This window comes from Strongylocentrotus purpuratus, unplaced genomic scaffold, assembly GCF_000002235.5.
Source record: "Strongylocentrotus purpuratus isolate Spur 01 unplaced genomic scaffold, Spur_5.0 spur5_scaffold_21, whole genome shotgun sequence".
In the NCBI taxonomy this organism is placed as follows: Eukaryota; Metazoa; Echinodermata; class Echinoidea; order Camarodonta; family Strongylocentrotidae; genus Strongylocentrotus; species Strongylocentrotus purpuratus.
This window is the reverse complement of record NW_022145607.1, coordinates 26,758,312-26,770,720: the sequence shown is the minus strand read 5'-3', so window position 1 is coordinate 26,770,720 and position 12,409 is coordinate 26,758,312. Positions and strand designations below refer to the sequence as shown.

Here is a 12,409-nt window from a genome sequence, read left to right as displayed (position 1 = left end):
TATGTACCTCTGTCTGCTATACTGCATACATTACACAAGAAACATCCCCAAAACACCTGGAAAAAAACATGTATCAATATCCCTGCCACTAAAAGTAACACCATTCTATTCCCCAACCTCCCTCTGAAAGGCAGGGTATTCTACTTCACTACCTCAGATTTACGTATACTGCTCACAATGTCCTGATATCCCACAATGTCCCCCAAGGCATGTCCCACAATGCATTACCAACTGCATGACACAAGCGTGATGATGATTAGGTACACGAACCAGAAATTACTCAATAATAATAATAATAATAATGTTTTATTTACCCAGGGTAGCCACTTCAGTTTATGAAACTGCTCTTCCAGCGGGCCCTGCATAACATAATATGCTATTACTACCCTTCTCCAATCTAATATGCTGAGCGCCTAGATAGAAGGCAGGAGGTCCCATTGTTATAAGTCTTTGGTATGACTCGGCCGGGGTTCGAACCCACGACCTCCCGTTCATGAGGCAGGTGCTCTAACCACTGAGCCACTATGCCCGGTCTCGAAAGATGGTGTAATTGGAAATACACAACAGCAGTGAAAGTGATGTTGATAAAATGCCTGCCTTTGAATTATGAAATGGAGCGATATCCAAGAATAAGTAGAAAAACAAAAAGCAATCAAGATCACAACATACCTGTTTTTAATTATATCCCGATTCAAGGAATCATATGAAAAATGGGAACCAATGCCAGCATTGGCTTCATATAAAAATGTTAATAATAGTACCCTTTTATTTAAAAAAAGTTCATAATGCTGATGATATTAAACATCATTTGTGCAAACATATAGTAGATCATTTAAAGGTAAAGACCAGTATTGGAAACGCCCCAATTTCAAAAAATGAAATGGAAGCTCTCTTTACCAATCATGTGAAAGAATATGTTTGACTAATACATGATGATACAAAATTTGCCGGGAAAACGCCTACTAATTCATATATTTGGTAAATTTGTTTCTCTCATGGACTGTGAGAGATATAGGGTAGTCCCATATACATCTTTCTGTGTATAGTGCTTGTAACTTTACAAAGAATGGGCCAAATTTCTTATCATTTTGATGATTCCAAAACCTTGCAGATGCTAGATGCTAGATGATCAACCTTTTCTGATCGATTCCACAACGTTTCTTTCACAATGCAATCGCATGACCATTACTGGTCTTTACCTTTAAGGGCAACCAAGAATTGATAACAAAGGTAGTTTTGAAGGATAGCAGACAAAAGCAGAGTGACTGATTGTGCAAAGTTTAAACAAAACTGGATAAACAATATAGAAGAGTTCTGAATTTTTTGCAGATGAGATCGCTATAAATATCACTTCAGACTGGTGAATTAATATGGTCGCTGTTTTGTAGTATTGGACAATTTCTCCACTTGTTCTAACATAAGAAATAACCTAGCAGAATCAATTCTTTCTGTAGAGGATCTACCACAACTTCCATTCAATAATACATTCTGTGTACAGTTCCATGTGCTTGGGTGAGAATTGAGATTCTATATTTTGTGTTTCTACACATGGAAGAGTGGTCCAAAATGGTACAGTGAAAGGACCACTATGCCAATATGAGACCTACATACATTTAACATTTAATTAAATCTTGACATCCACATAATTTTTTATTGACAATACACAGACATGTATATTATAAGTTTTAATATGATATGTAAAATGAGTTTAATCATTTACAGCATAATAAAGATTGGAATTATTTCAGAAAAGGCTGAAACATTACACAATCTTAGAGATTCAATGAACCCCTCAGAAATGTCCTTATGTTCTGGAAAACTAGGAAAAGCACAATGTACCGGGAAACAATATGATGCGACAAATGCCCTAGTTACAATATATACATTTTTTCCACAAAATTCAGTACGGAATGAAATGACAGCGAGGTGCAGAATACCAAAGGGTTTAAAAAGTATGTACTCATGAACAAAAAAGTATATACATACTTATACAAGAGCAATGTATCATTCATTTTTTTGGGGAGAAGAGGGTGAAGTAATGCATTACCGTATGTATCTCCAAACCATTATACACTATAAATTCCTATAAAAATACACCTAAAAAATAAGATTATGAATAACCCTTGTATAAAACAACTTAATTCATGATTCATGTGTATCCAACAGTACTATGAAATAAGAATATATGAAACATCTAATATCCATAAATCTAAATACAATTTGAATTTGAATTCGTTTAAAATTGGTATGTACACTATATACATTATATGTCCATACATGAATCTTCAATATCCAAACTACTGCATAGGTCTAATCTATTTCTACAGATCTATTATGCTGGGGAGTGTTTCACAAAGACTAAAATCGACTTTAAGTTGGACTTTACTATGGCAGGCCTTTCATGCCACTGTTTGGTCTCACCATTATGATCTTTAGATAATATTTTTTCCTTTAATAATGAATCATCAAAAAAAGGAAATTCTGTAGATATGTGACTGTGACTTTGTTTACGTCCCTTGAGAGACCAATGCCAGTAAATGGTGAGAGCAAACAGTGGCATGAGTGGCCTGCCATAGTTAAGTCCAACTTAAAGTCGATCTTAGTCTTTGTGAAACGCCCCTGAATTTTATCTTTAATTTTTACATTAAATCCTTTGACTACTGGAACTGGGTTGCTCCTGTTTTACAGTGTAAGCCTACGGGAATGAAACATTTCAACTGGTTAAATTCTACATCATTTCAGGTGTCACTATACAGACCAAGCATGTCCAATGGGGTAACAGTACTGATTGAGATCCAATGATATACAACATGTTGAAAACAACAACCAGTAGTCTTGCAAGGGCTCACACGTATACAGTCAAACCTGTCTATAGCGACCGCCCATGAGAAACACAAAAAGTTGTCTTTGTAGACAGGTTCCTTTAGTACATGTTTCAATAAGAAACCATTTTCAAGGGAAACAAAAAACATGGTCTTTGTAGACAGGTGGTTAATAAAGCATGTTTGACTGTACATGTACCATTTGTATCTTTAGACTGAGCAACATTGGTCTGAATTCACAGTGAAGCACCAGGCTATGCCAACCACACCTTCATATCAGAAGAAGAAGAAAAAAAACAAAAACATTTTTTGGTGTGTTTTTTCCTTCATTCATCGGGGCTCATTTTAGATGTGCATCTGCAAAAGCAAGATTTCCTATAAACAGTGATGCTCATGTATGCATCTTTGCTCTTCCCGAGAGCTCTGTTTGGCCGTAAATATCTCCATACACACGTATCAATACTGCATTAAGGTCGATGGCAGGGCAGTCAACGAATCAAAAGTTCTCAGAACAGGTCTGAAATATTCATAGGACGATGGTATGGCCTGGCGGATGGGCAACACCCAGATGTAAAGACTGATCCAGTCCCAAAACATCTCCATACCTACATACCGTCCTTGTTTTCACGAAGTGACGGTAGTGAAAAAAAATTGCATTCACTTTGCGTTACGGTTTTCCTCACTACCGTCACTTCGTGAAAACAAGGACGATACTATCGCTACATGTAGGTTGATGTGTCGTAAGGCTAGGGCGGTCGTAACAAGTCATAACAGGTCTGAAGTATTTATGGTTGGATAGGCAGCACTGAGATGTACTTTAAAAACTAATCCAATCTATAGTAAAATGTTTTCATCAAAAGTCTATTTTCTTTGTCCAATGTCTCTTCTTGTGATCACCCAGCGAACATGCAGATGCATTTCTCATTACTACCAGCATCAAGAAGTAGTCTGTAAAGAAGAAATACGGATACAATGAAAAAAAAATGTAAAGACCAGATCAAAATATCAAATTAACTCTCGTCACATATTTGTTTGAAAAAAAGTAGATGTAGTGGGTTTCAGTGCAATTCAATTTTGGATTTCTTCAAAACAACAAAATATGGGGACCTTGTTCATTGTAAAATATATAATGAATGTACTGTAATCCATTTAGGGAACAGGATTAGGATTAATGTTACAAAAGAACAGCAGATAAAAATAGCCCAGAACAAGATAAACACCTGCAAATTTGTTTATCTTCATCAATCTCTAATCAAATGAAAGTTTATTGATTTTGTAAAAATGATTTTGGATAATACAGGTACTTGTTGTATAATAAGCTTCCATTATGATTCTACTATACATAATGTACTTAACTTTGTAATTAATCTTAGTATCATATTTGTTTATGGATTTAATTTGTATTAATATTTTTAACAGGGCCTCATGGAAAAACCAGCTTTAAAGGTGAAATGAGTTGTCCTGTGTAATAATCAGAATTGATTAATTGAATATATAAATAAAATAATTAAATGAATGAATGAAGTATTAATAAATGAGCAAAAAAACCAACAACAAACAAATAAATGAAAAAATAATCATATTACTAAATAAACAAAGGGATTCGCTCCTTCTTCCTTGTAATACAAGTTCTTTAATTAAATTTATGTTCCTACGTATAAATTGTATTGTTTGAAAAGATGTCAAATATGTTGTCAAATTGAATGGAAGAAAATAAATGTTCATTTGAATTGAATCGAAACAGATAACTAACTAATTAACTAACTTTATGTATTAATTAATAAAAAAACATTGAATAAATAAAGTAACAGATAAATAAACAAATAAATAAATGAGAAAAAAATTGGACCTACTGGTAAGCCGTGTTCATGAATGGTGTAGGTCCACAAATGGCAAAGACGGGAGTTTCTTTGGGTCCATGCTTGGGTATCATCTTGCCCAGCAGGTCTTTACTGATGCGACCCGTGAGACCCGTCCAAGACGGCGCACCTTCAGCAGACAGGATGTGAGTGACTTCAAACCTGAGGGATAGTATCAGATATTGTGAAAATATTTAACATGTAGTTAAGATCTGATCATGCGATTACATTAAGAAAGCAAATTCTGGAAAAGATTGAAAAAGGCAGATTTATGCAGCATAGGAGTCTTAGCTCAAATGTGAGTTTTGGAATCATTAGTACGATGAACAGAAATTGATCTTGTAAAAGTCACTCTACTTACTACTCACTCTACACAGGAATGTGTATATGGGATTACACAAATATGTGGCGTGAGAGTTTGGTCCAAGCACTTTAGTAGATGCTTCTCGTCACATACTGAACATGAAGGCATTAGAAGAGCCATCATTTTCAGGGCACACGTTTCTTATGATATTCTTTCACAATGAGCATGTGACATATTTAAGCTTGCATCTAAAAGTATTCAACAAAGACCCTAATTTAAATAACCAGTCCACCTTTCACTCTATATGTCTTCAATGATGTACATGTTTGTAAAACCACTTCAAATTCACTCCCAATTCAGTTATTCAGATAGAATCATTTCTGACAGCTCTCACCTTCCTTTGCTTTGCTCTGCACACTCGTCCAAATGTTCCCTCCATACAATATCCTTCTGAGTCTTGTTGAAGAAGAGGAGTTTTAATTTGCTGCATTTTCATTCCAGAAAAAGGGGAAAAGAATGCAAAATCATGTAGTAACAGTAGAAATTTTAGCTTCTTGCAGCGGTACACTACATGCTCCTCTATTGCACGGTTACAACGTAAAAGAAGCATAACAATAGAATAGAAGAGATGAGAGAGAGAGAGAGAGAGAGAGAGAGAGAGAGAGAGGATGGAGAAGAGAGGGTTGGGGGTAAAATGGGGAAGAGATGGGAGAGAGAGGGAGAGAGGGAGTGAGAGGAAGAGGGAGGGTACAGAGAGGAGAAAGAGAGAGGGGAGGATAGGGAGAGAGGAACAAATGAGACAGGGGAGAGGATGGAGAGAGAAATAGAGAAAAAAAGACTGAGAGAGAGACAGAGACAGAGAGGGAGAGGGGAGGGAGATAGAGAGGGACAAGGGGAGGGGAGGGGGAGGAGGGGGGGGGGGGGGGGGGGGGGAGGAGGAGGTAGAGAGAGAGAGAGAGAGAAGGAGATAATGAAAGGAAGAGGTGGAAGGGAATGGGGACAGTCTTCATAATATGTCAGTGTACCAATTTTTTATCTTTTAAAAATAAGAGAAAAAAAAGAGGTGAGAATGTATCTGACAAATTTATTTATATATACTTTCTGGTATAGACACACTATAACTTCACCATAATATTAGACTTGAGTCTAACGTTCTTTATTTACCTATCTATAAAATGAAAGTTTAGCTAACATTAAGCCTCATCAAGATTGGTATGCATTTCAATACAAACTCTATATCCTAACCATGTGAATCTCCCTCTGTGTGACACGACTATGATTTTAAACAATTGTGCATTTTTAATTGATGCATCTTTTTTGTGAATAGGTTCCGTTTCAAGCACATTTCAATATGAAATACCGCTTCAAGGGTAACAAAAATACGGTCATTATATACAGGACGGCCAGGTGGTCTTTGTATTCTTTCCCGACGGGTGGTTTGCCTGTTTGACCGTGGTTGAGCACTTAAAGCCCGTCTGCACTAGTTTGGCCAGGAGGGATTAGACCTCCCTGCATGGTCACTGACAGGTGGTTATCTCATCAAATCAGCTCTTCATGAACATATTAAAGAAAAAGGGGATCATGGGGGACCAACATGCACCGTTTAGACAGTGTTTGCTATATAGAGGGCGCAAGTAGCTATAAGTAGTGCAGTGGGGCTTTCAATTCTTGGTTGGGATCCAAGGCCCATGATGTGAGGGGGTTTCTCCCACCCCACCCAACCCAACACCCCCTACCCATCATAATGAAAGTGTGGACTTTGTCATTATACCATTTGGAATCTTCAGCCAGGCCCATCTGGATGAGTTTAACCATGGGCGTGAAGCCCGTGCCTGCCGCGATAAAATAGACCACTGTCAGCTGCTTGTATGTACACTCGTGATCGAAGGTACCACTGTGGTTGCTCATCTCTATATTGTCACCTTTAAAGAGAAAAATCAAAAGAAAAGATTCACAATTTAAAGCCTGTCTGTTCTAGTTTGGCCAGGAGGGATTACACCACCCAGCGTGGTCACTGACAGGTGGTTATCCTATCATCTCAGCTCTCAATTAACATAAGAAAAATAGGATCATGGAGGACCAACGGGCACCGCTTAGGCATTGTTTTCTATATAGAGGGAGCAAGTAGCTATGTACAAGTAGTGCAGTGGGGATTTAAAATTGCAATATTTGAACATGCGTGTAAACTTGAAAGAAGCATGATGATGTAAACCACAACGGTATCAATAGAATTTGACATTAGATATCTAAGCATACATGTACCGCACATTAACAAGCATATTCCCCTCACCCCCTCCTTCTCTCTCTCTCTCTCTCTGTCTGTCAAACTCTCTTTGAAAATTTCATTGTCTTGTGCTCACTATAACTTTACTTTGGCAAAACATGATTGTATTTTTCTTTCCTTCTCATTTCATCCTTATGACCCTGTGTCTCCCTGTGTCTATTTCTCTCAGTTTCACTCTCTGTTTGTCTGTCTATCTCTGTCTCTCTCTGTCTTTATCTCTCTATGTCAGTGCTTCTCATACTTCTCTTTAATCATCTTAACCATCCTGATCACAATAATCATCATCATCATAATCATATCCCCCACTACCATTAACTTCTTCATCATCAACTTCTCTTTCTCTCTCTCTCTATCTCTCCATCTCTTGTTCCCGCTCCCCATCTCTCTCTCTCTCTCTCTCTCCATTTCCATCTCCATCTCCCACTCCCTCTCTCTCGCTCCCTCTCTCTCTCTCTCTTGCTCTCTCTCTCTCTCTATCTCACTCTCTCTCTCTCTCGCTCCCTCTCTCTCTCTTGCTCTCTCGCTCCCTCTCTCTCTCTCTTGCTCTCTCTCTCTCTCTCTCTCACTCTCTCTCTCTCTCACTCTCTTTCTCTTTCTCTCTCTCTCTCTCTGAATACATTCTCTGCTTACCTTCTTTGAGAGTTGCTAAGTGTTGGGTGAACTGCCCCTGTGGATATACTTTGAGCATGAGGTGAACGCTGTTCCTGGAATTGGGTCCATCCGTCTCCTCGTCCCCGTCGTCCTTGAGTAGACTTGGGAAGACTGGTGTATATGGTCTGCTCACTTCTTCCCCTGTAACAGAACAAATCTCACGTGTGTTGTATTCACATTGATAACTGAGTCTATGGTCACATGTCACAAAGAATAAATATACAAAGAATACATGTCGTTTTCAATGTTAATAATTTTAATTCATTCTTATATGGCGCTTTTCAGGACCGCAGGCCCTCTCCTTAGGGAGCATTCCAACCAGGCGTCATTTTTACAAGCGCGCACTTGCTCATCTAACCACATTAACTTTCAAATCCTACCAGGTACCCATTTAACACCTGGGTGGAGAGTGGCAAATGTAGATCAATGCCTTTCCAAAGGACATTAGTGCGGCGGCGGGACTTGAACCACGAACCTTGTGATACACAGTCCGGTGACGAATCTACTCGACCACCTCTATGCATAATTGCCCTTATCGTCAAGGATTACCAGAGGAGGCCATGTTGCCAACTTATCCAAGATTTGTGTGAAATCCTCTGGGGCTACAGCCCATGAGACCAACACCCCAGGAGACCGACAATGCCAGTCTAATGGGCCTTCTGGACGATTTCTGAAGATTCAAAAGACCAATATTTCTTCTATTGACTTTTTCTATGTTCACAAGACCGACATTGTTGGTCTACTGGAATGTCCCGATCCTCAGAGTCAAACAAGTTAGAAGTTGCTTACCCTTGATGTTTGCTTTGAGATAGACATGATTTCCGACTGGAACTTTGAACTGTGTGCCCTCTGGAAGGTCAAAGGTCATCAGATACGTGTCGTGCGTGACGGCTGTCCGTTTACTCAGTGTACAGGATCTGAAGGCAGGCTCTGTTATAGATGAAAAACATATACAGTAAGTGAAGATTGTATTAGATATACCAGCTTTGACATTGGTGATTTGATTTGGCGAGATCTTTAAAATATGACTGTGGCAATGTTAAATTTTAGATTTTAGAGAAAGGTAAAGGTTAGGGTTCAGGCTTGGTATAGTTGGTAAGTATTTGAAAATAACCTTGGGGCATTCATCACCAGAGCATGCGTTGTACAATCTTAAAGTGGGAGGATGGATTTGTAAGCCACAGGTGAGAATTAAAATTTAAAAAATTATAAATTTGGAAGAAGGTAAATCATAAGAACTTTAATAATATGATAGGTATACAATTATTTGGTCCACTGGTTGCTTTCTTACAAGTACAGACATGCAAAAAATTCAAAATCCTGATGTTGATGCCACAACAAAGTCTAAGTTTACAGACCTGAAATGACATTTGACCTTGACTTCGTCACCTAAAAGACTAATCACATGATTGGTGATACTTGATAACCCTTGTTCAAGTTTCATGGAATAGGAATGTATACTTTTTCATAACAATTCAAAATCGTAACCTTTGGAAATTTTTTGATGTCAATGCCACAACATAGTCTAAGTTTGTTGACCTGAAATGACCTTTGACCTTGACTTAGGGACCTGAAATTCTACTCACACAATACGGGATACTTGATAACCCTTTGGGCCAAGTTTCATTGAATAAGAACTTATACTTTCAAAATTATATTAAAAATTCAAAAACTTAACCTTAGTTTTTTATGTTGACGCCGCCGGCAACAGAAAAGCGGCGCCTATGTCTTGCTTTTGCTATGCAGGCGAGACAAAAAGTAAACATTACAATGAAGCATTTAAGCACCTTTTAATGGCCCTTGTAATGCACATGCAAGTACAAATGCTTGTTTATTCAAAGTGTGTCTTTTTTGTCAATGAGTATAATCTAACACTCACCATAATCGGTGGCAGGAGCTGTCTTCTTGTGGTCATCTAGAGGGAGCCCTAACGTTGTCCATTTGATGTTTGGGTTCTTCTTCTTCAGCCAAAGGTCACATCTCATTGGCATATTACCCTTGCGCTGTGTTACTGTAGAGTGAGTCAGTCCGTACATGAAAAGAATGGGCATAGTATTGTTATTGTAAATGTTGAAGCCTGCACTTTCCAAATACATTTTCGTCTTCCATTTTTTGATTGAAGGATTTCATTGATGTATTCCATGCTAGCAGTCCAAAGACTGAATTTCACTAATTACTAGATAATGTACATAATAAAAAACAATGATACAAAATTCCAACATTTCATTCAATAATATTCTGCTTTTATAAAGCGCTTAATACATCGATGATGTCTCTAAGCACTTCACAGATATATTACCCCGGTCATTGGATTCATGCTTCCCGCACACAATGTATGCACACTCTCCACTCCCTGGGTAGCATTCTAGCCAGGCATCATTTTACAGAAGCTCACTATGCTGAGCAAACTTCATTAACTTTTGCATACTACCGGGTACCCATTAACACCTGGGTGGAGAGTGGCAAATGAAGATTAACGTCTTGCCAAAGGACATTAGTGCAGGGCTGGGATTTGAATCCCAGACCTTGTGATCTATGATCCACTAGACCACAACACCTCTACAACTCAATGCTAGTAACAGACATTAAGAATCATTACCTTCAAAAGATGAATACATTGTAATTTCACATTCTTAAACTATGACTGACATTTGTGAGCATGTTTTCATTTAGTAATTCAGAATTGATTTCTTTTTTTCTGCAAATTGTCATAGGAATAGAAATAATTGCAAATTCATCGAGAGTATATTCAATGGATTAACAAGACTCTTGCATTCGCTATCATAATAACGAGTATAGAGAACATGTTTGTTTGCAGTTCATGATATCATGATTCAAAATTCAAACTGCAATTACAACAATTTCAGAATTATTGTGCACTACACAATATCACCTGAAGAAAAAAAAGCAGCCGCAAAATGAAATAATATGGAAGCATAGTCTACTTTTAACACATAGGGTTAAGCAGCGGTAAGTACACACAAAGGCGTTCATTGTGCATAGCACATTTCTCATCTCCATATGCCATTCATTAACACTTAAAATATATTGATACTTTGTTACTGTCTTCTTTTCCAGGCAGTTTACCATGTCAAAAGTGAATGACGCTTATTGGGGCATAGACATGTTCAATGAGACATGTGCAGACATAGCTAAGGCATGCATGACCTTGCTTGTGATAAATTATAAATTAAAGAGCTTAATTCCAAAAGGAGCTAAATCAACTTTTGATGAAAATTGAGTTATTGATATCAGAACGTTGTTCACTTTAATAAGTACCCGTCTTTCAACAAAATTATTGACCTAAATTTTGGGAGCAATTATGAAAAAATTGCACCTTCTAATATCACTTTTCCATAGACGCCTGTACAAAATCTGGTAAACAACTTTGTTTTCCTCTGAAGTTAAAAAAAATGGATTTAGCTTCTTTTGGAATTAAACTCTTCAATTATAGAAAGCTCTTCTGTGCATTTAAACTTGCACGTACATGTTCTTTGTATATTGAAATTGTGCACACGTTAGTTTTCACAATTCTGTCTATTTCATTGCATCATTTAGAAGATATCTGATGCCATGGAAATACAAAAACTATCTCTAATAAACTAAATAAAGAATGACATCATAAAATCGAAAGAACATACATTTAAAAACAGTCTAAAATGAAATAGAGACCTAAATTACTTTATAAAAAATTAATACCTTGGCTATCTAGTAAAAAGTTCTAATAAGGACATGGGCACACGGGCATGTTGTTATGCCTGCCAATCACTCAATACTCAAAGCATTCATTCAATGTACATGTACATCTCGTCGTGCTTTCAATTTTTTTTGTAGATTTCAGAAGAGGAAAAAAAAAAGAAGGTTAAAATTTATTAAAGACTCAAAATTTAAAGTTAAGGAAAGGGATAAGTTCTAAACAAATCAGAAAACTTAAAGATAACTAAATCATAACTTCATAAAAAAACTAGATGGAATTTTGACTGCGCGCAGTTGAAAATGATGCCTCCGCCATAGAGCAATTTAAACAAGTTTGGAGTTTAAATCTCCAGTGGTTCTTGAGATATCATGATAACAATCTCAATGTATGGAATTTCATAAGTTGACCTCTGTGACCCTTGACCTTTGACCTACATGCTCCAAAATCTAATCAAAATGTCTTCCTATGGTGATACACACTATCATTAAGTTTGAAGTTTAAATCTCCAGTGGTTCTTGAGATATTATGATATGGTGATACATACTATCATTAAGTTTGAAGTGAAAATTCTAGAGTGGTTCTTGAGATATCGCGATAACGATCTCAATGTATGGAATTTCATGAGTTGACCTCTGTGACCCTTGACCTTTGACCTACGTGCTCCAAAATCTAATCAGATTGTCTTCCTATGGTGATACACACTATCATTAAGTTTGAAGTTTAAATCTTGAGTGGTTCTTGAGATATTTTGATAACAATCTCAATGTATGGGATTTCATAAGTTGACCTCCG

At 37.2% G+C, this 12,409-nt stretch overlaps 1 long non-coding RNA gene across 1 annotated transcript; it reads right to left on the bottom strand.

Moving 5' to 3' along the window:
* Window positions 1-3,134: 3,134 nt before the first annotated feature.
* LOC105447378 lies at window positions 3,135-9,976 on the bottom strand. Its single transcript, XR_004066031.1, has 7 exons — window positions 9,800-9,976; window positions 8,710-8,850; window positions 7,900-8,061; window positions 6,757-6,907; window positions 5,380-5,469; window positions 4,676-4,843; window positions 3,135-3,770 (listed from the first exon to the last, which is right to left on the bottom strand). It is a non-coding gene; the product is annotated as a cytochrome b5 reductase 4 (long non-coding RNA).
* Between the last annotated feature and the right edge of the window lie 2,433 nt (window positions 9,977-12,409).